General features: G+C 40.5%; 1 protein-coding gene across 3 annotated transcripts in view; it reads right to left on the bottom strand.

Annotated features, from left to right (window-relative positions):
• The window catches only part of LOC108094853 (irregular chiasm C-roughest protein), a 123,977-nt gene extending 99,784 nt beyond the window's left edge, over window positions 1–24,193 (bottom strand). The window contains exons 1-2 of one of the 3 annotated variants that reach the window (XM_017195661.2): window positions 23,489–24,193; window positions 3,540–3,622 (exon numbers count right to left, since the gene is read on the bottom strand). The gene's annotated coding sequence lies outside the window, so the exon portion shown is untranslated. The other 2 variants (XM_017195660.2, XM_017195662.2) reach the window with 2 other exon arrangements.
• Between the last annotated feature and the right edge of the window lie 1,432 nt (window positions 24,194–25,625).

The raw sequence follows: 25,625 nt of genomic DNA on the forward strand, positions 1-25,625 counted from the left end.
AACAGAGACAACTTTGGAAGGCTTATGTGCTCCAGTTTGAAATTTGGCACACGAAAAGCTTTCTCATTTTACGGTTGTCAATTAGCGAATATGATAAATGATTGATTAATTTAATTCTGTTGGTTAAGTGGCAAAGGAATATTGGCTGAAAGAGTGCGAGGTAAGGAATGCTGTATAATTGGAAGTATAAATAAATATAACTAAAAGTTAGAAAATAAATTGAGTGAAATATAATTGTTTCGCCAATTTACTAAATATTTTCTTTCCCTTTAAAACCAAAAAATATGGTTTTAAGATGAATTAAGTTTAAGTCAAGTAAAGTTTGCTAACATATAGATTAAATTTGTTGACTTCTTTACGTGCAACATGGAAGAGTAGCGCTCCCAATGATTAAAGTGTGATTTTTATCTGGCAAACGCTTAGAGGCAACAGGCCAAAACAAACAGACAGTCAGATAGACACGATTGTCGTCATAAATTTCGGCGGGACACGGCCAAGTTGGAGCCAAACACGCAAACCCACAAACACTAGCACACACAAGCAGGCACTTACACTCGCCCATCTGCTGACCCACCTGAAAGTAGGCAACACAAACACCTGCACACACATATACACACAAGCACACACACAGAGAGAGACCAACAAACAGGTGCAGAACGGAAGCCACATGAAACATGACCCTCGATACAAGCGGCAAAGTTTGCGTGCCAAACAAAACACACGGCTAAAAGGTGAGACAGAGACACGGCAAAGATGAAAGCCAAAAAGTCAGCTGAAAAATCAGAATGGAGGAGCATGCCGTGCATGAAGGTGCGCGGAAGCGAGAGGGAAGGTGAAGGGGAGAGAGAGAGGGACAGGGACAGGAAAACTCACTTGCATGTGGCACGAAAACGAAACGCTATGCGACTCCGAAGCGACAAACATTTAAAAAAGCATTTTATTCGCATATCTACGTCATACCGGAAATTCTATATCAACGCAAATTGTTTATGGCCAAACAAGCGAAACGTCCGTGGGAATATGAAGGGGAAATGTGGTAAATATATGAGAAAAAATAGAAAGCATCCAAGGACGACGAATGCAATAATACACTTTGGTAAAGGAAATCGCTAGAGGAGCAAAAAAGCGGAAGCTTGCATTTGAGGAAATCAGATAGCAAAGACACTATAAATTTGTTACAGAAATTTAATAAATAAACAATATTTTTTATGCTTCTTATATCATTTTTTTAAATATATATTTATAGACATATTTGTCCCCAACTTTTTAAGACAACTTAATATTCGGCTTGTTGCATCATTTATTTGGATAGGTAATATGAGGAGCGTTTCACTTAAAAGTTGAAGCCCCAGCAAGCGGAACTAAGACTGAATTTCAGCGAGGCGAGTTTTTTAATAAACCTAAGTGGATCATGTCGAAAAAGGAGACCGAAGCACGAACGGAGCTAGAAAAAGAACAGCAGAGACGATTTTTGTATTTATCCTTTTCCCAGCGCTTTTGTGGCGTGCCAAATGAAAATATAGCCAGCGAGCCACGTGAATTTATTTATGTGGGTATTTGTTTTCGTGGTCGTGTCGAAACGTTTAACCCCCCATCGAGGTTAATTAAAAGCAAAGCGCGCCCAAAACTATGCCACGAATTATGCACTCCGCCCAGCACACACACACACACGCATGTAAGGGCACACACACATACACTCCCAGCGGGGGTCAGCGAGGAGAAAATTATAAATATAAGCTCATTAAAGGCTTAGTCGCTATAGGAGGTAACCCCGCTTCGACCGTGTCCATTTTAATTAGATAAAATTGCATTTTGCATAATTTTAGATGCCCGCACACATCAATAAATCGAGGACTCGCCCGCGCAGCGCGCCAACTAATTTATGCCTTTGCTAATTAAACGATCCACAAAAACGCTGCCACCAAAATGAGGCATTTATTTTAATTGCATGGGAGTAGCGAAAAAAAATGTAAAATTCGATTTTCAACAGCTTTCAAATCAATAACGTGGGTGAATAATTTTGGTACACACTATTACTGAACGTTTCTTCTATTTTAAAGAAATTAAACAAACGTTTAAAACTAACTAACATTTTTGTATTTTGATGTAATTCCTATAGGATTTTATTTCTTAAGGACACACACTTATTTGTATGCTTTTCACCATATAGTTCCAACTTTGGTTCTGAAATCTCTAGAAATTTCATAAGTTATGTAACTTGTTAACATGCCGTAAAGAAAGTTGGTGCCTACTTAGCGGCGTGGCAATTACCGCTCAGCCGCAACCAAGACAAACTGCTGGCAAGCGGGAAACAGGAAAACAGGAAAACTGGAAAACAGGAAACACCAGACCGTCGTGATGGATGGGAGGAAGTCAGGTTGCGGCGGTTGCGACTTCGTCGTCAGTGGTTGGAGCTGTCAATTATAACAGTTTGCTGAAACTTGCCGAGCAAAATGCCGGCTGAACAACTGAACTACACAAACACCCGCCATGTGCGGCCGTAATTAAACAATTAGCGAGGTGAGTGCCACTTAATTAAATAATTTGCAGCCATGCGGTCGTTGGGCCGCAATAAAAAAGTAAGGGGCGCCCCAGCGTTTCGAGTCGAATTGCCGATGCCCTGTGACCGTCATTTCGGAAATAATTCGAGAGTTAGCCCCCAAAAAAACCCTCGTCCTGCTAAAATCCTTTGCAAGTTTGGTGGGGGAGGGGTATCCCTGAAATATGACGTCTCATCAGCAGAGAAAGTCGGCAGGCAGGCGGCAAATGGCGACAGGTGTTTCAACAACATTTCGTGCATGCCATAAAAATAACCCAAAACCCACACACACACACACAGAGAAACACACACCCACACCGAGTACACGACATGTCTGACTTTTGTGTGAGAGAGTGTGGGAGAACATAAATGAAATTATGACATATTTAAATGGCACACAACAGGCAACAGGCTGGTCCTCCCCTCCCCCTCCTCCTCCACTTCCAACCTCTATTTTCCCACTCAGTTTCTCCACCACCACGACGGGCGACTTCCGGTTCCGTTTCTGTTAGCCAAGTTCCCTAGCAGTTAACCTGGGCTCGTGTTCATTTCTAGTTGTTGCCTGTATAATTTACAATTTAGCGCCATAAATGCTATGTCGTTGTGCTTTTCTGGAGGGGCCCACGGGGCGTATGCGCAACATTGCGTGTTTGGCCCAGGTCAAGTGCGTGTGCCATGCTAATTAGGTGACAATGTTATCAAGGTGTCGCCGGAAATCGTTGACACGGCGCTTGGATGGGTTAGATAATTAAAATGAAAACGAAATTGCAGATTAAGATTAGGGAAACACACCCATATAAATCCAACTAGTCATAAACTTATTTTACAATCTCTAAACATCCATAAATAGTGAATAAGCTTTCGTAAGATATGACAAGGAGTACATAATTAAAATAACACCGAAATGGTAAATAAAATTCAAGTATATAAACATCCAAAAATAACATAATTTTTCATACTTTAAAACTTCTAAAATTTTATTAGTAATTAATTTACTTACACCTTAACATATGCCTGAACAATTCTTACTAACATCAATCGATATGACAACAAAATCCAACTGTCATCGCATTAATCACTCACCTGAAAAGATAAAATGATAAAACGTTATTAGTAACAGGCTTTGTGTAATTTATAATTTATTTTGGGATTATTTTTTGCTGTTGTTGTTGTTGTGTCTACTTTAACAACAAATACGAGCATTGACAACACTTTCGGCGCTTTGCTCTTGTCGTTAGTGTTTTTCCGGCAATGCCGGCCCCAAAGCAAAAGGCTTAAATGATTAATTAAGCGCGTCAATGTATGCGAAAACATTCGACATGTTGTGAATGTGTGGACGGATTTGTTTTTGCCGTTGATGCGGTGTGAAAATCACGTGTTGAAAATGGCGTGAATTCGTCGAGTGAATAGCACATAGCTATTGTATGCACACGTACGTAACTTCAGATACAGATACAGATACAGATACACGTGCGTCCGCATTTATTTTGATGTCATAGTTTTCGTTGGCGACGCGCTGATTTTAATATTTAAATAAATGCTGTCGTTGATTGCGCATACGACGCGTTGTTTGTCGTTTGCCCACCGATGTTTTTGTTGCTGTGATTTCAGCCCGCTTGTTTGTTGTTTGCATAAGACAAATTGTATTTGTTTTCGACTTTACCAAAAACCCAATTATATGCCATCGCAGTTTCGACGGTCGACTGTTCGCCCCGAGTTCCATTTCGCATTTGCCAGCAATCCGATTGCACCCGAAAACATTAAAAATTATACAAATATTGATCTCGCAGCGAGAGTGCAATAATGTTGATGCATAAAGCCATTTGATGGTCTGCAGCTGGCAATGAGTGGTTTAATTGAAATACATTAGCAGAGCTTTCCGGGGATTTGCTGGTGTGCACGAGACATAGGCAGGAAATTTATACAGATAAATATCACGAAATACTTGAAAATCCTTCGAAAAATAAATACGGCTGGCGTATAAATAATAATATTTTTTGAGGAAATATATCGGGGCTATAAGCTACTCATGACGGTTTTCAGAGTATTTTCAAGGGATTTAACCCTGCATTGCAGAACTGTTTAAAGTGGGTACTTTAAAATATATAAAGTAAATGCTGATGAGAGTATTATTACCAGGAATAATCGTAGCCCACAAATGTGTGTCCTAAATAGCTCAAACATACTTTTTTAAGGTAAGCCTTCTGATTATGTAGCCCACTTTGGCTGACCTATTTAAATACCAAGGGTTACTGTGGAAAAGTGAACCCATCTATCACATCTCCCCCCCTTTTTCCTGCCATTGTAAGTGACACAACGCCTCTAATTCATTATTTTCTGGGCGGCTGCCAGACACAGGCATACGTATTTTAACATATTATTTATGGCAAACATTTTTTGGCCAAAAACTTTTCAAGCCGACCGCAAACAAACAAAACGAAAGGCAACAAAAAAAAAAAAAAAAAAGAATGCGTATGCAAATATCAATTTATTATTGCATACTTTTGTGAGCGGCCACACTCGAAAATTAAAATACGACCGTCCAGAATGGAAAGCACTTTTAATTTATTAAAAATTCTATTGTCAGGGACTAGGATAACAATAACCGCAGGACATGCGTACTTTTTTCACACTTTTCCCCCGCCCGCTCGTGGGAATTCCTGGTTGTCACACAATTTTTATGTCGCTGAACCCACTCGGCGGCGGCTACTTTGGCAAAGGATCCGAAAAGGACTCACACTCCCACGTGGACCCACAATCCGTTTTCTGCTCCTGATGCCTTTCACATGGTTTTGAATGAATGACACATAAAGTTCTTTTTATTTCAGCTGCGTTTTGTTTTTGCGACATTTTTATGAATGCCTCGAAATGCTCCCCCATTCTTTCTCTTTTCTCCTTTTTTTGTGTGTGTGTGTATGTGTTTTTTTTTGTTTGTGTGAGGTGCCCCAGCTTCGGGTTTATTCATGCGGAATGCGACGCATAGTTTTTTGCCAGTCCAACCGCCCCCCTTTTTTGTTTGTTATTGTTTTGCCAACAGTTCAGGCCAAAACGCACACACACACACACACACTCACACACGGAGACATGGCTGGGAAACCCTTTTCAACGCAAATATGTTCCATTAGCAATGGCTCGACAACGATTTCAGTGTTTTTTCACTTCGGCTTTTGTTTTTCGTTGTTTTTTTTTTTTTGTTTCTAGTTGCTGGTTGCTGTTAGCTTTCCTTTTGCATTTTTGGCCTGGCATGTGTTTGGCTTTCTGTTTTGGTTTGTTGGCATACTTTTGCCAAATGGAAATTATAGTCTAGTGCGCCTGCCTTTTTAGCCATTAATTTATGGTGCCAGCGGGATGGAGGTCACCGTTCGCAGTCACCCCAACCAAAAATAAAGGAGTCTGCGAACTTTAAGCCCACTAACCGGCGATGCGGAAAACCAAATCACATCATCTGAATCGACGGTGGAGTGGCGAATCCACTGCTGAAAACCGTGAAATGCAAACCGTTCGAGGGTTCAAAGCGCCTACCAATAGCCCGGCCCCCAGTGATTTGGCCACCAAAGCAAACAATCAAACAAAGGCGTCCCCTGGACACAAAATAGAAAAAACACAAACAAAATGACACGCAAATGCAATTGAATGCACTGCTATGGCTGCTCACTCTGGAAAAGTTCTGGTCAGTACGGCATTGTTTACCTTTTTTTTTGTGTTTAAATTTAATTGGTTTCCTATTTAAATTGCTTTTGGGTGTGGGAGCTGGCTCTAGGTACTCCCTGGTCGATTGTTTGGCTTTGTGGCGCCCCCACTTGGATTCGTATAATTTGCCTTTGATTGCCGTCTATAAAATTGGAAAACCGAAATAAAACTCACATAAATTGGACTTCATTGTCCTTTGTTGTTAAGGCATATACAATTTCATGCGGCATACTTTATGGCACTGTGGCACATTTATTTAGATAACCAATTGTAGTTTTTCCAATTAAAATATTTCGAGTTTCGTTGCGTACTTGGCAAAATGTGAAATTGAATTGTTGCCCCAGGAAAATTGCATCTGTGGCAGAGATTTTCGTTTGGCAGCAAATGAAATATATATTTTTTATTACAACAGCGTTTTATGACACGCCCGGGGGCGACCACAGACTTATGCAGCTCAGTGTTTGCCACTCCCTTACCGACTGTAAATTTACTTAAGCCTGGCAAACATTAAAATGGCTCTTAAATGTGAAGTAAATACCCAAATAGCATTAATTTTGAGTTGGTAATTCCCATTGAAATACACAGTTCGTGAAAATAAAATTGGGTCGGCCATGGAGTGTGTTTGCAACTAAAATAAATATTCATATGAAAATAGTTTTCAATTCTGACACTTGGCTCTGCATTTATAATTTTCTTATTGCAAAGCAAACAAAAAGTGTGCAGAGTTGACTTAAGGGTAATAACAAAAAACGATTTGATTTTGTTTAATTTAAAACGTATTTGTTTGTTGGGCAATGAAATAAATATTTAAAGAATATTGTTTGAACTTGCTTTAAATTTTATTTGAAAAAGAGATTATAACAATTAGTTTGTTCTGTTGTTTCTTTTGGAAGAAAAATATATAGGTGTCATGAAATATGATTGTCTTACCATTTTATCATTCAACTGTTCTATATATAATATTTTGTTATTTAAGGTCTAGTAAATTCTGTTTTTAAATAATCTTCCAATTTTCACACATGGCATTCTCTGCAAAATTCCAGATAAATACCTAAGCCAGAACAAAACAATGGTGGAATAAAAATATATATTTATAACTCGTTAGCCCCTAAGGCCAACGGACTAGACGGTTCGGAAATTGAGTGTGTGTGTCTAACTGGATAATAGAGTCGAGAGCAATTGAAGCGCATGCACTGATTCCATAAGCGTTTTCCCATGAGTTTGCGGGTGTGGGATCTAAGCTCGACCGAAACCCTTTTATCGGGCCCACAACAACTACCGCCCAACAACAACAACAACGAAAGCAACAACAACTAAGCCGAACTAAGCGGACGGCGTTTTGAAGGGATTGCGAAGGGCAATAGAAAGAAACGCATAAAATATTAATAACTGGATTTGCCCACTGCTGGCCAAACAAAGCCCGAATAGAGTACACACACACAAACAACATCAGCAACAGGAACAGTTGGCTAAAACTGCTTTGGCCATAATCCCATTACCGGGGTCAATGCGCCCACGGTTGTTCAGCCGGGGGTTAAGTTGATGCCAGCGCTTCAACTTCAAGTTGCAAGCCCCACTTGAGGTTTTTCGGCTTTTTCGGGGGGTTTGGGCTTGGGTCCGGTGGGTGCAACCAATAAATGGGAAAAAATCAAAATCATGAATCCGGATTGGTGGCGTCAAATGCCGGACTCAATATTCGCCGGGAAAAACAGGAACGGGGACAGCAACACAAGAGTTGTACGTGTAATTGAATTTTGTGGTGCGTCGTCGCTGGCGTCAATTTATTTGACCACGTATTGTGTGTGTTTGTCGGCCGCTGGCCGAGCATGAGGATGGGGCAAAGCGAGGGGAAAACGGGTGGAAAACCGAGGGAAAACCGGGGGGAAAATACGGGAAAAGCAGGGAGCGGTCAGCTGGCTGGGGGCGAGTGGTTGGTCACTACGTGCGTATTACACGCCGAAAGGGTTATGGCCATCGTAATTGTATTGGCCGGGCTAAACATGGCGCTCGGTTGTCTGTCGTCCCCCCTCCCACTCACATTTCCCAGCCCGACACCTTTTCCCAAGCCCCCCAAGCCCCCCAAGCCCCCCAAGCCCCCCAAACCCCAACCCCAACCCCTTCCCATCCACAGTCAACCCCTTTTTTCCGATTCCCCGCCCCTGCGGTCAACACTCCACGCACGTTTCTAATTTTGTGCGTGGCTTGTTAAATTTTTTTCGTATTTCGCTGCTGTTCATTGCCGGGAAATACAAGCGGCCTTCATTTGGCCAAAACGAAAAGCTCTTGGAATTTTTCCTCATTTGGCTGCTGCCACCGACCAAATAAAAAAGTTCATTTAGCTATGAGATGTTTATTATCCGCCGGTTGAGTTTCGCTTTTTCGTCTGTCAATGTTGGGAAATGGATGCTTTGTATGGAGTCCTTTTACAAATGGTCCTTCCATATCCAAGGAATTGATGAAAATTAATTCTAAAGAAAAAGGTTCTATTGTTAACAAACAGACATACCAATTGAAGTCACATACCTTCTTAAAAAAATGTCTGATATTCCGTTGAACAAATGTACAACAGATTTTCACTTTTAAGTTAACACAATTTAGAAGGATGAATGTATAAGTTGCAAAATGTATATATTTAAGCATCCTTAGCTGATGCAAAACCCTCACATATTTTAATTATTAACGTCTTCCCGAAAGTCTCCCCCATAAATAACCCTTGTTTGCTTTACGGAGCTCAAACATGCTCTAAAAAATACACAATTTGCTCTGGGTAAACAAAAATGTTAATCCGAAACTCAACCCCTCATCGGGCATCCGTAAGATACTTTTCGTGCTTTGGCCAGCGAAAGTGGGAGCAGAAATCTCATGCATCGACGCTTAACAATGTCCGAGACACAAAGAGACAGAAAGAGAGCGAGCGAGACAGAGCGAAGAGCGAGGGAGAGGCAGAGATTCAAAGCCCTCCGCAAACACTAAAACTGAAATCAAATACCTTTGGCCTTAAGCACAATTGACATTTTGCACATGACATGGCAAAGCAGGGAAAACGGGAGAAGCGGGAAAACCGGGGAAAGCGGTAAAGAAAAGCCGAAACAGAGCGGGAGCCGAAAGGGAAAAGCAGGTGAAACTCGATGCTGCATCGCCCACTGACCTCGACAGAGGCGGGAATGGTAAATGGGGGGCGTGGCATGACATTATACGCTTGTTATAATCCCTGGCAACATTTTTATTGCAATTGTCAACCGGGGCCATAAAGCAGCCGAGAATCCCGACACCTACAACCGTTTCGGCGAACCAATGCGAACCGACACAAATTGAAAATATGACAAGAAAATTCGCTTCACCAGCAAGTAGGTCGGAAAAGCGGACGGGAAAAGCGACGGCGGTTGGCAATGCGGGGCGAAGCTGCAACTGTGGCAGTTTGCTAACTTGCCAAGAACTGGCGACGAAAGCATATTGATTTCGCTGGCAGTGGGGGAAATGTTTTGCCAACGTTGCCAAAAAGGAAACATGAAAAAAAAAAAAAAAAAACAACAAAAAAGAGTGAAGAGGAAACTCCTGGCACGTGTATGTGTGTCTGTATGAGTGTGTGTGTGTGAGTGTGGATTGCAATGAAAAGCGCATGCATCAAGGTGAAGTCAGCAGTTTCCTTTCGACGACCGCTGATGCTGCAGATGTGCTCAGCGAAGCAAATAAAAATAATATTTTATCCACGGCGGAAAAATCGAGAGGAACGCAAGCAGAAACAATGAGTCGAAAATGCGTTTTCCTTCCATTCTGCCCTTCTCCCATTTGCCCATTGCCCATTGATATGCGCGAACAATGAGCCAGGAAACCGGGCGCCACTAAAGAAGCCAAAACCAAAGCCCACCGTCTATATAGTTGCTCCTCGACTGACCCAGATAGCCGGGCTCCGTGCAGGAGGAGTTTATTAGCTCGGCCAAGTTTACGAGCCGCTGCGCAAATCAGTGGCAGCGGATAAAAAATTATGGCACTTCGGGGCATTCCTAATAGTGTGTGAAACAGGAAAATTCGACTCGCGTATCGGCGAATGTTCGCGAGTGCATTTCCACTCCACAGATTGCTCTGTAACTAGCCGCTAAGTATAGCTTTCTTACCCGCAGGTTTAAGCCAACAATCAGGTCTTAACAATCTTAAAGAGCCCTCTGAGAATTTTGTAAATGTAAATGTTGAGATTAGCTGTTTTCATTGGAAAAAACTTTAAGTTAAAGCACTAATATCCAGCAGTGCTTACCAAAAACTCAGAGAACAGGCTTTAACCTGGAGGGCCTTTTGGGAGGGTTTTTAATACCTGAAAACGTAGGTCCTTCACCAACTTTAGTGGTAAAAAATGATGCTTAGTTCCCAGCAAGACGCAAAGCCATTCGCATAATGAAGCACAACTTGAGGTGCAGTCGTCGTGGTCATCCGGACCAAGTGTTTCAGTCGTAATGCTGTAATAATATTAACGCACAAAACAAAACTTTTATTGAGGCCAGGCGGTGGGTGGGTGGTTGTGTTGTGATGCCGTGTTTCGCTTTTTATGACCGTAAAAAAATGCCATAAAATTGTTTAAAGTCGGCCAAATAGGCGCTAAGCAGCGGCAAAGTGCACTTGTTGAGCGTGTTTCCAGTAGCTGGGCACCTCATTTCCTCAGTTTCGCCAGCTTATATATGTATTTATATTATATTTTCATTTTAATACGAGACGTTCATATTGGTCGAGAAGTTTTGAAATAAACTTCTGGGAGGCTGTTGATTTTTTTAGCCACATTTAGTGGCGCTGTTTTAAAGCCTTCTTTATGGGCAAAGCTCGCCGGAGTCTTGAAAGTTTTTGAGCTGCTCTCAGCTGACGCTTAAGTGGGTTAAGAGCTTGCCGCTTTCAGCCATAAGATTGGTGATATGCTCGTAAGTTCGGTTTTATGCGATCGCCTTATTGTCTCCCCCGACTCCTAACTTCATCATGGCCGGACCCATTTAATCAGCCTCACTTTATGGCTTTCGCACTTAAGTAGCTGGCAAAAACGACTCCTGGCCACGCCCACACGCCCTAGTGTACGCAATAAAAACTAAACAAATCGCTGCCAATGGCACTTATTATCACCTGAGCAGATTTATCACCTGCTGACCGCAACAGACCAAAAATTAATATACAAATAGCACACCAACACACAGTGGAAGGAACTCAAGCAGGTAAACGGCAGTCGTGTTTATAAATGGCAACTGAAATGTAACACGAGTGTCTATGTGTGAGCATATATATTCGGGAGTGGGCGTGGCCTTATCACAAACACTCACACAATGGCTGGCTGCCCTTTGATAAATTTACTACACAAATTGAGTCGCTAAATTAGAACATTTATTTTTGCTGCCCGAAAGGAAAAAAAATATAAATGGGGAAGGAGGAAAGCAAGGGAAGCGAAAAGGAAAAAATCCCCCAAGTGCGTTTGCCACTTGATGTGGCATCTAACGAAACCCGAATCTGCCACGCCCCCACCTTCTCCTGCTCTGAACCCATTTCGTCCTTGTCCTTCTACATCCCCTCCCCCTTCATCCTTCGGGTGCCCGCTCATGTTGCCTTCATTATTTTGGACCAGCGCATCGACATCGACTGGCTGCACTTCATACTTAAGCTCGTCCAAATCTCGAGAGTGTAATTTATTGTTATCATTTGTTTGGCTAAAAGCAAAAAGACGACCAGCACAACGAAGGACGAACAGAAAATCCAAGAAATGCCAAGGGCTCAGTTTTTGGTTTCGAATTTTGGATACTCTGCTTTTGGAGAAAATAAATGGTTTTATTTAAACTGTATTTATAAATCATAAAAAAATATTTGTTGGTGAATAATTATAATTTTGTGAACTCAAAAGCCCATTGTACCTTATAAGTAACAAGTGGGAAATAGTTATAAACAATTTGTATTAGTTTATGGCATTATGAATTTCGAATATTTTGAATTTTTCTAAGGAATCTATTTTAAAGTTTCTTTAATCATAATGAAATAAAAAGCCTTTCAATTGTTAGTTAGTCTCCCGTTTTCTTAGGGTATTTGCAACGATTGTGCCAAGAGGAAAAATTAAGGACCCACGAATAAAGCGTGAGGGAAGCTTAGAAAAAAGGAAGAAAGCGAAATAGAGGGCGTAGCTGCACACAGACAGACGCGTGCGCACACACACACACTAACTCGCAGGCACACATGTACGGCATTTAGATAACTAAAGTAATTTATTTTATATGGAGGTCATGTGCTCACGGACATGTGAACGTAAATAGCAAAAGGAAGCGACACTCACACAGATACTACTCAGCGAGCAGTGTGTATGAGTGTGTGAGTGTGTGTGTAGTGGTATGCTGGAAAATTACGCACCGAAACTGAGACATTTCCGCTCGGCACAAATTTTGTGCTGAGACCAGCAGAAAACAGAAAACAGACCTGAATCCGGATCTAGAGTACCAGGACATGGACATCAGTTGGCCCAATTTTATTGCCCACTTTGGGGGGAATTAGCATGCGAATTAACCTAAAACAGAACTCGAACGAGAACTCGAACCGAAACCAGAAACCAAAGTACAAAAATCGGAGTCAAAGTTGAAAATTCAATTTCCCCCAATTCCAGTTCGGCAACAAACTTAATTAAGTGTAGTTCTGCGTAAAAGGAAGGAGGAGGAGCGAAGGACTATCGAATATTTGGCGCAAAATAGTTGGGCATACTTTCTGGCGCCCAGAAATGATTTAATTGGAAAATTGTTTAGCTAACTGGTCGCTTATCAAAAATGCATGGCCCAAGTTGTGTTGCATAGTTTCGGGCCAGATTGCTAATTGAGCCGAATCGGGCATTAAAAATGCAGTATGCCCATTTTGGGTACGACGACCGAAACTTAATTAAAACGAAATTTCCCTTTAATAGGTCGCTGGGGGAAGGATGTACATATATACTAACCCATACACCCACACACTCACACACACTTACAGTCGCATCCCATTCCCCCAATTGGCCCATTAGGCTGGGATAACAATGATGCCAATAAGCAACAACTACTACTCGGCCATTTTACATGTGGCCCCAACAAATTATTACAAACCTAATGACCTAATATATAAATTTCAGCCGAGAGGTCCCATCCCATCCCGAACAATGGAACCAGCGGGTGTGCCCGACATCCCTTGCTGATAAGATTTTCACGGGGTGGTGGGTGGAGGGAGGTAACATGCAAAATATACACATTATCTGGGTTGTGGGCTAAACAGAAAAAAATATAAAAACGGAAAAGAAATTACCTCTAATTTATGAGTGGAAAATGCGAAGAGAAAAGAGAAAAGAACGCCTTCACATACGCACGCAAAATATACGACCCTATTTTCACTGGCTGCTAATATTTTACAAGAGTAATTTTTCGGCATTCTTTTTTCGTATTGCATTCATTTTTCTGTTGAACAAATAGGCAATGGCCGGAGATTTTATGGCTTAGCAGTGATACAAGGAACCGCAAGAGCGGCAACTTTGTATACTTTAAGCCAGAAAAGAGTGAATTTTAGCAGCTACCACCATCATGTGCATATAGAGTTAGTGTCTGAGTTTGTATGCACTCAAGTGGTTGCAATCTTAAATTGGATTAAGTGGGTTTTTACCATAGAGACCACTCCCCCTTTGTTGGCCCAATGGCAGCTTTCGGCAAGACACTCGTAGTCCTACTCCGTTTTTATTTATTTTTGTTCCAGCTTGGCTTTTCGCTCGAGAGAGCTCGAATTTAATTAAGAACAAATTTTAAAGCACTGTTTTTATTCGACATCAGATAAAGTGCAATTTCAGGGTAAACAGATACTGATGAAAAGTGTTGCCTCAGAGAGGAAAACAAAGCAAAATATCTGTCTTATTTAAATAAATACACAGTGATTCGCACAAATATAGAATTTCTACACACGCTTGGTTTGCTATTTAACAATTAAGCTATAATAAAATATAATTAATAAAATGTGGATATGTATACAGCAAAATAATTACTTTTAACCTCATTAAATTGTTGAGGAAAATACTATATACATTTTTTTTGCCATATGCTATATTCTTTTTTGCTTTGAGTGTCTAATTCGTCTGCAATAATGACCAGAATAATACGAGTACTGTGTATATATAAAGACCATAAGTGTAATCCCTCGATTGGGCAAAAACTCAAAAGCAATGTGGCAAGTGCAAAATAAGGTTTAGTGCTTTATTTAGATTTGCATTTCCCCAGAGAAGTGCCAAGGGAAAAACAAATATGTTTAAAAACAATAAAGACAGAAATTCAAAAATAAATAAGCACATGGGTTGGAAACGAAGGTATTCACTCTTGGAAATTAAAATATTCCAAGCAAACAATAACTCCTAATACGTTTGTGAATTCACAAAGAATTGAAACCAATTAAAGAACAAAAACTAAGAGAAAAACCCTGGCAACCATATAAGAAACAGGCAAAATAATTTAGATAAAGTGAATTTTATTAGAAAGAGAAAAAGTAATATACACATACCCTAAGCTGAATAAAATCATATGGGCTAATGAGTTCTCAATAAAGACCGCCAAGTGAATCAGAGCATCACAAAAACCGACTGACAAAACAGTCAATCAACGGCGTAAATATGAAACCTAAATAGACCCCAAATCCACCTGAACTCTCAGATAACAGACTTGGCTCGAACGCGGCTCTTTTTCACAAAAACACGTCGCAACATTGGAGACGACATCAACAATCAGCCGGGCGAAAAGGAAAGGGGGTGGCACGAATCCTAAAGGACCTCTCCATTCAATCAATAGGAGTCGGGGCTTCGAATAAAAGTACAGAGCAATAAACATTTCATTGAAGACGCAACAAAAAACGCATGGCGCGGCATAAAACAGCATCAAAAGAGCTCAAGGGAAAAGTGGAAAGGGGCAAATGGCCGGGAAACTTGCAGCGTTTATCGGGGTAACACGAGACACTGGGACCACCAACGCAGTAAAAATGAACCAGAAGTCATAAAAATTGAAAGCTCGCCTGGAGTATTTCCCAACCCGCAATTTTGATGGTAGCGATGAGAGGGTAAAGGGGGGAAATTGGGGGGAAAAGGCCAAACAGCGAGAGAAATATGTATAATAAAGAAAATTGAATATGCCCAAAGGCGGTCAGGGAGCAAAACACAAACAAAACAAAACGCAGCCACACGGTCCAGACACTCACTTTTGTCCCAAACAAAAAGCGACAGAAAGCCAAAGAAAATGCTGCCAGCAACCCGAAAAACAAACTACGCAAAACAGATTGCTCTAGTCGCAGATTTGAATACACTTATTTATTTATAAAACAAAAAAAATAAACTGAACCAAGCTGCCACGTGAAATTGAATTTAAAACCTTGATAAAATATGTTACAAAGGATCTCTGGTTAAAACAAAAGAGTTAAGGGCACCCAAACCACTACAAATAAAAATAAAACAAAAAACAAAATATATTTGATTTTTGTATAAAAATATTTGAGAAACCTTTTATATTACTTCCTCAGTTTAAAGTTATTCAATTATTTAAGCTTACTTTTAACATAGTTATACTACCCTTCTTTAGAGTAAAAACCATGAGCTTGCGAATAGCGAAAACCAATTTCAGCTTGGTCTCCAAATGATCCTGCCTCGCCTTTACCCTGTCCACCTGTTTTTGAGCTTGCTTTGGTTAAAATGTAAATTTTATCTCGACGTTAAATGGCTGGCTGTGGATACAGATACAGTGCCAGCTAAAGATACAGCCACAGCTTTCGTCGATTGCGATTTTTATGTGACAAAAAATCTGTGGAAAACGGCAAGGTTCTGGCTCAATCTGCTTTTTATGGCTAACGCAGAAACCAGAAAAAGGGCCAAACTAACACTAAGCCAATGAAATTTACTTAGTTGACGACATGCGAACGAAATTGGTTAAAATCCGAAGGGCCATGGCCATGAAACTGGATTGCTAAATGACTTTAAGATTTATTGCGGTATCGAGACTTTTCCCCAAAAAGGACCAAATCTACTGAACTGTTTTTTTAGGCAGTATTGGATTTCTTTGATTTTTAGGCCAATAAATGCGATAACAATATGAAAGAAAAACTATTACAATAGCTTGTAAATATATTTGAAAAATCTATATTTAGATATTTTTCTTGTCACCATGGAATTAACCGATTAGCCAGCTCTTTCCATTAACGCTCCACATACATTTTAATCGGCTCGGAAAACGCTGTCAAAAAAGGGGGCCATCACTCTTGGGATTCGCTGAAAGATGCGAACCGTTTGCCGGAGTCTTTGCGAAAATTTATTTATAAACTCATTTGCATACTCCGAAACAAGACGTCCCTCCACGCAGCCTAAGCTGTTTGCATATGCAAAACTAAGACAGTGCAAAAATGCGCAAACAAGTTGGAAGATATAGTCATCTATATAAATAGCCAAGGGGAAAACTGTCGCACGTTCTGCCAGTGTTCCCTTTCCCCTGCGCAGATTTCATTTCGATTTGGTGTCAGGAAAGTGCAGATCTATCTCTGGGTTTCCCTCTGTTTTCCATGCTTTTCCCCCCGAGTTTCCCCAGCTGCTGGCTGCCTCTGCTGAGAAATGCGCCACGTGGCTGGGGAGAAGAATAAAGTCATAAAATTGAATTGGTAATTTTTTGTGTTAAAAGCAGAAATTAAAATAAATTGAATTGCCGCTAAGACGAGAAGGAGCTGTAAGGAAAATGCAAATTAGTCACATCGATGGCAAAGGAGGCGAAAAAGTAGGGATCCCAGGATATAGGTTCGCTTGATTTTTCTGGCCCACGGAATGAAAACAAAATAAAATGAAAAGTAGGAGGAAAACGAAAAGGAAGGCAACGAAAATCGCTTAACAACAAGACCGAAATGAATGCATTGTTGTTGCTACTGTTTTTATGGCTGCCATTTCCCCGCGCTTCCCCTTCGTCCTTTTTCCTTCTCATTGTTCATTCCGTTGTTGTTTTTGTTGCTATTGTTGTTGTTGGTTCCTGCCGCCGCTGTTATTGTAATAGGATTACTGCATAAATTAAAGTATTTGCCGTGGCATCATCAAATAAGATTTGCAACGCCCCCGACCGTTCGAGCGACCACCCATCACCACCCACCTAACGAGCTACAATGCGCGAACATCAAAAATCGCAAGGATAAGTGCGGCGAAAACGTAGAAAAAACCCAGGACAAAACAGCCAAGTAAATAAATAAATGTAGGAAATGAAAGAGACCGAAAGATACCCCGCCTGACTGATGGAAAGAGATAGCAGGGTACTAAAAGAAAGAGACGGACTGAGTACAAGTGGCTGTGGGGACACGTAAAAGTAAAGTTTATTGCATAATTTTCGACGGCTTAGTTAAAGTGTAATGTAAACACAAAAGCCGGAAGAAGGGAGATCGGGAGGCAAAAAACGAGGCAGATAGAAGATGATGTAAGAATTGTGGAAAGGTCACGGAGAGAGATGGGACAATAAAAGTGCAGATTATAAGAAAATATGTCACTGAAGCTTTTATTCCGCATAGCTCTTCCATAAGATACTTGCAGCTTAAGTAAATTCCTTTAAGTCTGCGCAGGACAACCGAAAAACAAATTGATTTTATAAATGGCTCTGGCTTTTCCATAAAAATACTGACCTTACCTCATGTAAATAAAAGCTTTGCCTTGCAAAGAAATTGATTCTATGTTAAAATCAAAAAATTTAGTATTGCTAATTTATTCGACAGGAAACGACTCCAGATTTTAATTTAAATCAATCACAAATGTCCAATCTGCCCAAGAACATTTTTAATGAGCAATTTCAACGCACAACAGATTGAAAAATAACAAAAGATAACTTCGCTGAAAATTAATCAAACTATGCCTTTCATATTTCACTTGGTTATTCCCCAACTCCCTGGGGCCCGAAAACATGTACCGCAAAATATGAAATATTTATCAAAAACCACTGCCCACCTCTGAAGCCCGCGCTGAAACATCCGCTTGAATCCAGGAAACAGCGGCAACGGCAGCGAAATCACTTCGGAAATTTTCAAACTAAACTAAATACACGAAAGCCGCAAATTTCATTTTGATAAAATTTTAATTTGGCCAAAAGCCCAAAGCCAAGAGCGGTCGTTAGTGGAGAACTCTCGAACCGGAGGATGCGACCTCGCCGCGCGCCTCAATAATTCAAAGATGTTAAGCCGCAAATTGGCATTGGCAGTGGCATTGGGCCAAAGTGGGTAGCTGGAGTGGGTGTGTGTGGTGGACGGGGACACTGGTGGAGGTGGTGGCCCACAGCTGGGACTCCCGGCAGACAGGATATACATCCGCTGGGGCCCCAAAAAGCACCGACTGAAGGTCTGACACGCACGCATTAAACTCTATTGGGTGCTAATGTTTTTCATCTCACCCTCGCCGCTTACAAAATTTTCATAAATTCAGCAATGTGCTTGTCGACACACACAGTCACACACACAGAAACACCGGGCCAGCCTGTTCCGTGTATGTGTAATAAAAATACGCTAAAATGTTTGTATCACATACATAAACACGCTGCTTATTGCCTACTTCCAGGCGCAAAGAGCAAAGATACGCGTTCGCTTTTCTGTGTGCGAGTGTATGTGTGTGTGTGTGTGCGGCTGAGTGTGGTCGTGTGGGTTAGTGGGCATCAGGGGCGGGGATATGCTTCCGTTTGGCGATAATGTTGTTGCTGGCTGAAGCCGATGTGCCTGATGCTGGTTTATTAAAGCGCCGGCTTTAAAAGTTATATGACCTCGCCACATAAAATTCCAAAATCGATATTAGAAAACTTAGAATACAATTTTAAAAACAATTTAACAATATTAACATAGATACACCATAATCCATGCTTTTTCACATGCAACAGCTAGTTTTAATAATATCCTTTGACAAAATTTGTATTACTTTTTAATCCATTTGGTAACACAAATTTATTAAAACTTTATTTTCGTTTGGAAAAACTTTGGGTCAACAAACAGCTAGACTTAAAATACACAAAAATGTTTATAGGGGCTGTATCAACATTTTAATATGGCTATTTTTTATGCATATTTTGGTTTTATATAAACAAAATGTAAAAGGAATAAATGTTATGATACGCTATTTACTGGACTGTAATTTTAAAACCCTTTAAAATGTAAATTTATGCTTAAATTGCATGCTATATTTTTAGACCTATTAAGACATCGACATTTTCAATTTACACATATATTAAACATTTAAATTAAATTTGTATAGCATTTATAAACATTGCTAAAAAGAAAATGGTTTTAAGTTCCGTTAAATTTAATGTTAAATGTTGTCTGAAAAAATTGTGTTGGCTTAGGATTAAACTCCTTACCAACTGTCAGCTGTAGCAAGGCACATTTGCCCGCCTGATGTTATTGCAAATTCAAAGAATTTTTAGTGACTTCGTCTTGGGGAGCCCAGTCAGTGGAGCTTTCCAGAGGAGACAGAGGAGATCTTCCCGCCCATTTCGCCACATCCCGAATCCATTTGGTATATATGCTTATGCGCGAGCTTATCGGCGCTTCAAGTAAACAGACAGGCAGCTATAAAAATTTGCATTTGACTAATGCCAAATATTCGAAGACGACAACGACAACGAGGGCTACGAACGCTATCCGATAAGCTAAAGCATCTTCAGCATTAACCTCCCCTTCCCCCTTCCCCTTTCCCCTTCCCTCTGGCAAATCCCTACTCCCCCCTTCAGTCCGTGAGTCAACCCTTACAAACGGCAACAACAATAACAATGTCTTGGAGGAGATGCCAATGCGTTTACTGATTTTTTGAGTGCGATACGTGCAAAGATTTTCTTTTCTCCGCCTTTTTTCCTTGGGGTTAAAGTGGGCGCTGGGTGGCGGTATGCTTTTATGCTATTTCCTATTAAGCTATTTGTTGCTGGCTCTCTTTTATCGCTCTTTACTCTCTTCGGCTCTATCTCTTTTCATACCCCACTTCTCCGCATTGTGAGTTTGCCAAATTTCGTATATGGCAGTTGCATTGCAAAAGATACTAAAAGCTTACCCCCACACACACACACACACACACACACACACACACATAGATACTCACGCTCACATGTCTCGTTTATCGATTTTCTTCACCCCCTATTCGCTGCACCCTCTGTGGATTTTTGACATGCCAACGCATTTTAAATTTGCATTTTTTGGCACCCAAGCTGGCCAAAAATTTTTAGCTAAAAGCATTAAGGCCATGGTTGGGCAGGGACGTTAAACTCCAGTTGAACAACTGAAATTGCCAAAATATGCCAACAATAGGTTCAGTGTTCGTTGGCAAAATATTGAAAAATATTGCAAGGAAAATATTTAGAAAAATGTCTAAAAATAATTCTAAAATATTTCTCAAAATTTATGGACGTGTTACTGAAGAGAGGGTGAAAATAGGAATATTCATGAGCTAAAGTTGGTTTAGTTTTTAGAATGAATTGTTGGTAAAAAAAAGTGAAATGTATGTAAATGGTATGCTGAATAACTTTAAAGATGTAAGGATTTGTAAGCATGCAGCATGTTTTAGCATTTACCTTCTTTCTTTCTAGTCACGAATAAAAACGGTTTACTTATCTCACTTTTAAGTTTCATCAAGCATCCTTTCACGTGTACATATACTTCATACAATAAAATTTAAATTTTATTATAAAATTCCCCTAATCCCTAATCTCTGATATAAACAAACATGTGTAAGCCGTTTGCATAAGACGTGATTGTTTGACTTTTGTTCAAATTTAAAAGTTTTCCATCTTGTGCAGACTTTGACCCACGCAACCCACACAAACTCACAGCTTACTGGGGTTCTTGATTTATAAAATTTATGACGAACCATACACACGAATATAAATGCTATAATAAGTCACTGTCACAAGTTATGAGTTCGTATGTGTTCGGGACAACCACAAACCAGTGAGATTTGGAAGGTAACTTTTTGCAAATGCCCGTTGATTTATTAAGCCTGACGTATTGGCACACATTTGCGTAAGATCCTGCTCCTTAAGACCATAAGTCCTATTTGCCACATGCAAATGTTAATTAATATTTTTCACTCTAAAATCACTCCCCGGGCGAACATTCAAATTGTTTTAGATTTTCAAGCGATCTCATTAAGTCCCGACACGCCCACAATTAAAAGCATCCCCAGAAGAAACAAAAGCACAAAAAAACATAACAAAAATTATTATGAGCTCTTATAATAGATTATGTCAAAACGGAACCAAAGTTGCCCGGAGTAAGGAAAATTCGCTGGAATTAATTTGAAAATGTAAAATGCGGAGGGTGGCTGGCAGGCAAAATAGCTGTGAATTTGTTGTGTGTCACGTCCAGTCGACTTTTCCGTTCAGCATGGAAATTTCTTCTTTTTTTTTTTGGAGGCCATTTCTGGCAAATGGCAGCTAAGCGACGCATAATGAGGACTCAGGCCGAAGACTTTGCGACTTTCTGCGGTTGCCCCAAGGCCCCAAAACCAAAGAAGCGGCGAACGTCTTTAAGAGTAAGAGAAAATAGGAAAGTACTATGTACGCACAGCGAACAATTGATTTAAGCTGCTTGGTTGAGGCCCTTCTCCTTTGACTGGGTAATCCTATTTTTCATTAATCTAATTAAGCCTGCGTTAAGAGAGAACATTTTCGGTAGACGAGGCCAATCTAATGAAATTATGGCCAAAGACAAAGGCTCGGAATTCAGCTCAGGCATTATCGATTAGCCAAATTGAGGTCAATTAGCCCAGCTGTGGAATTTTTGGCAAGTGAAACTTTCCAAAAATCTCAATTATCTGGCGTTTAATTTAATTCCAGCGCAAGTCGAAGAACACAAAAAAGAAAAACAGTTAAGGATACGTTGAGAAAGGCAGGTTTAACAATAAACCGAAAAACAAATATTCCCTTAGGTAATCTCGCAGCTGAAACCTTGACAGCCAAGAAATATTTAATGCGCGCTGCCATATTTAATAATAAAAACCTTTTACACACTGCGCCAAAAAGGAAAAGAATGCGAAAAGGCCAACGGCAGACGTCCTTTGGGGATTTCTAAGAGGAGCTCTGCGATAAATAAGGCCGAGAGATGAGCTGGGAGTGCAGGGCATTCAAAACTGCACACTAAACGCTCGGGCGCCTGAAAGTATGCTTTCAATTGTGCGCAATTTAGTGCGACAGGACGACAACAATAGGACCTCTTTGCGACCCTATATGTGTGAATGCAATTGTGCCAGTGTTAGTGCCTCACTAGGTGCGAACAAACACGTGCGAAAACGGCGCCTAAAAACAGGCAGCAGAAAAAGGCCAGCGACTCCGGCTCATTGTTTGCCATGCTTTCTGCTCTCTGCTTTCTGCCCTGTGATTACGATTATTATGATTATTGTTTACTAAAGCCAGCTGTGGAGTGTGGTGCAAAGCGAACGGCACAGGAGAAGGCAAATATCATAATAAAAGTTCATAAAATAAACCGGCCTTGGATCCCTGGTTTTCAGGTTTTGCACAGAAAAATTTCCTTTATAGCTTGTAAGTTTTAAATAAATTACCTAATTTCTGTACCATTAAAAATTAAAGCATCAACAAATTTTAAAACATCATTTGAACAGCTTTTTTTATCGCTTGATGTCCACTTTAAAATGCAAAATTTTGCTTTGGGTCTTTTACAATGAAAACCGGACCTCTTTTAATCTAACTCAATAAACCATATTTATATATTTTAATTAAGTTTTTGGTAATTTTCCTAATTTCTCCCTGTGTTGCCGTCTTTTCTTCTGTTCCGTTCAGCCAACAATGCGACATGGCCGTGCTAGTTTTATGTGGCACATAAACATAGCTGCCACTCGCGTTGTTGCACGCTTTTTGGCGCGCAAAAACTTGGCGCTCGCTAGCCATTTTATTGCTTGTCTTGCACACACACACACACACACACATTCGCACACAGCTTTTGTCATTCCATTCCGTTTCGTTTTCGTTTTGTTTTTGCCGCTTTTCGTTTCTTGTGCCAACAACCTGCCACGCCTGAAATATGCTTGCTGCATACTTTTGGGCGCTGGGCATGAAATTAAATGCCGAAAGTATTTCACGATATAAATAATCCACTCAGGATCCCAGGAATCATAAGCGAAACAAACCTGCCAAGTAGGAATTACCTTCAGAAAACATTTTGTAGCGGAAAATTTGTGTTCATGAGTTTTAGTAAATTGTCTTGCAGATGCGGTCTTCTTTTTAAAGTGAAAAATCATGTTACTTAAAAGGATTGGAAAGCACAACTAACCTGTTAAGTAGGTAACACTTTTTCAAGTCTTTTCTTTGTTTTCGTATTCAATTATTTTGATAATTTTTTTTTGAGCTTAACTCTGCTCTTTACACGGAAATTTAGCACTTTTCTGTCTTGTTTATCTTTCGGCCAATAAACCCAGTTCTTTTTTTGTATGAGCTGTGATTACTCTTTTGGCGTTGGCAAATTAATGTTGCGCCTAGTCGGCCGGACACGGACGTTGCTCCGGCGGAAACGGAAACCGGAAATTGCGCGCACAACAAGCGACCCACCGTAACGCTGGCCACACTCACAACACTTCACTTAAGTTCAGAGTTCTGTTGTTTATACTCGCCCAGTGAAACCACAGAAAATCCAGCCGATTGACAATGGCACTCGATGCGTATTTAAAAATGCTCGAAATGCAATTAATTTTGGTTTTTATTTTAAAACACGCACACACTTCACAGCGACGCCATTAATTATGTTTGCCCAGTTGTGCCTCGTGTTTGCTAAAGTGCGTATTCAACATGTCTGCGCCAGTTGTTTTAATGAGTTACTTGGGGGACTACCATTCGCACTTGCTGCATTGATTTTATTTAGTTATTCTGCGGAAAACGAAGGGGAAATCCCGGAGACTTTTACGCACGCCGCCACGCTCCGCTGCGATTTTCCACAAGTATAATTTATATTTTCGCCACGACGCACGTCCGTTTCTGACGACCAAATCTCGCAAACTAACAGCAGTTCGCATCGAGGATATATGGCATGGTAGAACACGTTTAGAGTAGCAGTCTTATCGGATCCGTTAGTACGTTAACATTGCCTAGAATGACTTCGATAAAAGGGTGTTTTCAGCTTCGTGTGTTATACCCGAGTGTTATACGGTTTCCAGCGAGAGAGAGCTGCGCTCACGGAACTTTCACTACCGCACTCTCTCTCTTCCTTTCGGCATTTTTTGTTTGGCGGCATTTGGCAGACTCTCGGAGATGAGATACTGCACAGCAATTGCCGGCAAGCGAGATCCTCCAGAGGAAACTTAACTGCATTTGCTTATAAATTATGTCTTGACTTGGGTGTTAATGTGCACTGAAGCGTTCGGAGTGACGGCATGACAGAGTGGCAATCGGACGGACTGACGGCTTGATGGGCCGAGCCACTCCTGTCCTTGCGCCCTGCGACAAGGACACACCTGTTGGGCCACCTGAGTGCAGGTGAAAGGGTTCTGCGCACGGCGAAGGGCAATGTGGCAACTGCCAAAGTGCAGGGCCAATTTAACGGCATTAATACATTTGTGAAATCAGCTGGAAGTCAGATAGTTAGAGTCGTATGTAACCATAAATCTAACGGGTCAAAGGAGCGAGTTTTTTAAAAACTTCATAAATTTTAGTGGAAGCATGTCGATTGAACAAAAATACAGAAATATTGAATACACATTATGATTAAAAGTATTAAACAAAATACATATAACAAATTAAAAAATCAAAATATTGATTAATAATATTATAAGCTAATTAAAAAATTTAGTAAGCCCCTGTATTCCTTTAACTGAAAACAAAAATTTTATAAAGTATTTCCATTTTAATTTTTTCCCTATTGCTTTATATATTTTGTATACCTTATCAACTCATCTTTCAAAAGAGTCCTAAACCATTCATAGCTGAAATAAATTTCAATTTAAAATATTTATTTAGCACCCGCTCTTCCGGCACTTAATTTCCAAACACTTTAAGAATGCATTACAAAGGAAGCTACCGTAATCAAGTGGCCGCTGGAACCTATTTCCATCTCCCTTTCTCTCCATCTCCCCTTGTTTGTATGTGTGTGTACCAGACTCCACCAGTCAATTAGCTATTTAATTGTTTTTACAGTAAACTCCTCTGGAAAGTGGCGATAAAAGAAAGGCGACATAAATCACGTCAATGCAACGCCCAGAATTTACATAAATAATTGCAGGCGAGCGTGGGCAGTCGAGGGATAGAATCTCTCCTCTGCAGAACAGTACGCGTCTCGCCTAAACATCATTAAAAATAAAACCAATTAAAGGTTTCGAGTGCCTGTCGCCTGACAGCAACAATAGCAAAAACTACAACCCCAGTGCGTTCCAAAAATAGTTTCAACTTTGCGAAAAATATGTGAAAAATGAGACTGGCAA

This window comes from Drosophila ficusphila, unplaced genomic scaffold (assembly GCF_018152265.1).
Source record: "Drosophila ficusphila isolate 14025-0441.05 unplaced genomic scaffold, ASM1815226v1 contig_414, whole genome shotgun sequence".
Classification (NCBI taxonomy): Eukaryota; Metazoa; Arthropoda; class Insecta; order Diptera; family Drosophilidae; genus Drosophila; species Drosophila ficusphila.